Here is a 3,337-nt window from a genome sequence, read left to right as displayed (position 1 = left end):
TATAGATTCTCGAAACTGTAGCGTTCAATGTGAACGCTTCAGTTCCGACTTTGGACTTGGAATAATTTTCATCAAAATTCGAACGCCACAGTTTCGAAAGGGTTTTAGATCCCGTTTAGTTAGGGACTTAAAATTATGACATCCACTTTCGATTAATGTTAGTTCGGTCCGAACTTTTGTTCGTTTTCATTTAATTTCGATTTTTCTCGGACATTTAGACTATGCGAATTTTAGATTTTTCAAGCTGTAGCGTTTGGCGAGAACGCCGCAGTTACGGACAGGTTTTGTGTCAGACTTTCAATAATCTGAAAAAACTCCGAAAAAAGAAAATAATTAGTGTTTTCATGGTTGCATAACAATTTAAAATTCATGCACAAAAATAATCCATCTATATTTCCGTTATTCAAGAATGCAAAGGAAAGACGAAAGTTCGGCAACAATTAGTTTCCGCGGTTGCATAACCATTCAAACGTTATGCTTAAACACAATCCATTTACGATATATAATAAAAATAAAGCTTTATTATCAACTTTGAAGTCCATTCTATTGCTGATCTTTAGACCTATAGATTAGGTCAAGATGTCAAATGTCAAAAAACAACTACAGGTTCCTGTATTTGTAGCAATGCTGGCGCCATCTGTAGAACAGTTACCTAAACTTGAAAGTCAAAAAAATTACAGCTTTCTGTAACTATTAATGTTGGTATCGCCACCTGTTAGTCGAAAACATAATTTAGTGGCGCCATCTATATGACAGGTCTGGAACTTCAGAAATGTCAAAAATTACAAGATTCTGGGTTAATTTACGTATTTTTCTTGAATTTTAAGCATAATTTGACCTGACCTGACCCTAAAATGGCGCCATCTATGTGTCAGGTCTGGAACTTCAGAAATGTCAAAAATTACTGTTTTTTCCTTTATTTTACATATTGTTTTGAATTTTGGCGCCTATTTTAACTCAAAAATGGCGCCATCTATATGACAGGTCTGGAACTTCATAAATGTCAAAAATTACAAGATTCTGGGTTAATTTACGTATTTTTCTTGAATTTTAAGCATAATTTGACCTGACCTGACCCTAAAATGGCGTCATCTATGTGTCAGGTTTGGAACTTCAGAAATGTCAAAAAATTACTGTTTTTTCCTTTATTTTACATATTGTTTTTGAATTTTGGCACCTATTTTAACTCAAAAATGGCGCCATCTATATGACAGGTCTGGAACTTCAGAAATGTCAAAAATTACAAGATTCTGGGTTAATTTACGTATTTTTCTTGAATTTTAAGCATAATTTGACCTGACCTGACCCTAAAATGGCGTCATCTATGTGTCAGGTTTGGAACTTCAGAAATGTCAAAAATTACTGTTTTTTCCTTTATTTTACATATTGTTTTTGAATTTTGGCGCCTATTTTAACTCAAAAATGGCGCCATCTATATGACAGGTCTGGAACTTCAGAAATGTCAAAAATTACAAGATTCTGGGTTAATTTACGTATTTTTCTTGAATTTTTAAGCATAATTTGACCTGACCTGACCCTAAAATGGCGTCATCTATGTGTCAGGTCTGGAACTTCAGAAATGTCAAAAATTACTGGTTTTTACTTTATTTACATATTTTTTTGAAATTTGGCGCCCATTTTGACCCTAAAGTGGCGCCATCTATGTGTCAGGTCTGGAACTTCAGAAATGTCAAAAATTACTGTTTTTTTCCTTTATTTTACATATTGTTTTTGAATTTTGGCGCCTATTTTGACTCAAAAATGGCGCCATCTATATGACAGGTCTGGAACTTCAGAAATGTCAAAAATTACAAGATTCTGGGTTAATTTACGTATTTTTCTTGAATTTTAAGCATAATTTGACCTGACCTGACCCTAAAATGGCGCCATCTATATGACAGGTCTGGAACTTCAGAAATGTCAAAAATTACAAGATTCTGGGTTAATTTACGTATTTTTCTTGAATTTTAAGCATAATTTGACCTGACCTGACCCTAAAATGGCGTCATCTATATGACAGGTCTGGAACTTCATAAATGTCAAAAATTACAAGATTCTGGGTTAATTTACGTATTTTTCTTGAATTTTAAGCATAATTTGACCTAACTGACCCTAAAATGGCGCCATCTATGTGTCAGGTCTGGAACTTCAGAAATGTCAAAAATTACAAGATTGTGGGTTAATTTACGTATATTTCTTGAATTTTAAGCATAATTTGACCTAACTGACCCTAAAATGGCGCCATCTATGTGTCAGGTCTGGAACTTCAGAAATGTCAAAAATTACAAGATTCTGGGTTAATTTACGTATTTTTCTTGAATTTTAAGCATAATTTGACCTGACCTGACCCTAAAATGGCGTCATCTATATGACAGGTCTGGAACTTCATAAATGTCAAAAATTACAAGATTCTGGGTTTAATTTACGTATTTTTCTTGAATTTTAAGCATAATTTGACCTGACCTGACCCTAAAATGGCGCCATCTATGTGTCAGGTCTGGAACTTCAGAAATGTCAAAAATTACTGTTTTTTCCTTTATTTTACATATTGTTTTTGAATTTTGGCGCCTATTTTAACTCAAAAATGGCGCCATCTATATGACAGGTCTGGAACTTCAGAAATGTCAAAAATTACAAGATTCTGGGTTAATTTACGTATTTTTCTTGAATTATTAAGCATAATTTGACCTGACCTGACCCTAAAATGGCGTCATCTATGTGTCAGGTCTGGAACTTCAGAAATGTCAAAAATTACTGTTTTTTCCTTTATTTTACATATTGTTTTTGAATTTTGGCGCCTATTTTAACTCAAAAATGGCGCCATCTATATGACAGGTCTGGAACTTCAGAAATGTCAAAAATTACAAGATTCTGGGTTAATTTACGTATTTTTCTTGAATTTTAAGCATAATTTGACCTGACCTGACCCTAAAATGGCGTCATCTATGTGTCAGGTCTGGAACTTCAGAAATGTCAAAATTACAAGATTCTGGGTTAATTTACGTATTTTTCTTGAATTTTAAGCATAATTTGACCTAACTGACCCTAAAATGGCGCCATCTATGTGTCAGGTCTGGAACTTCATAAATGTCAAAAATTACAAGATTCTGGGTTAATTTACGTATTTTTCTTGAATTTTAAGCATAATTTGACCTGACCTGACCCTAAAATGGCGTCATCTATGTGTCAGGTTTGGAACTTCAGAAATGTCAAAAATTACTGTTTTTTCCTTTATTTTACATATTGTTTTTGAATTTTGGCACCTATTTTAACTCAAAAATGGCGCCATCTATATGACAGGTCTGGAACTTCAGAAATGTCAAAAATTACAAGATTC

This window comes from Gnatocerus cornutus, unplaced genomic scaffold, assembly GCF_029298725.1.
Source record: "Gnatocerus cornutus isolate USDA-ARS CGAHR unplaced genomic scaffold, icGnaCorn1.1 ctg00000328.1, whole genome shotgun sequence".
NCBI classification, from domain to species: Eukaryota; Metazoa; Arthropoda; class Insecta; order Coleoptera; family Tenebrionidae; genus Gnatocerus; species Gnatocerus cornutus.
Note: the sequence above shows the minus strand (reverse complement) of the source record.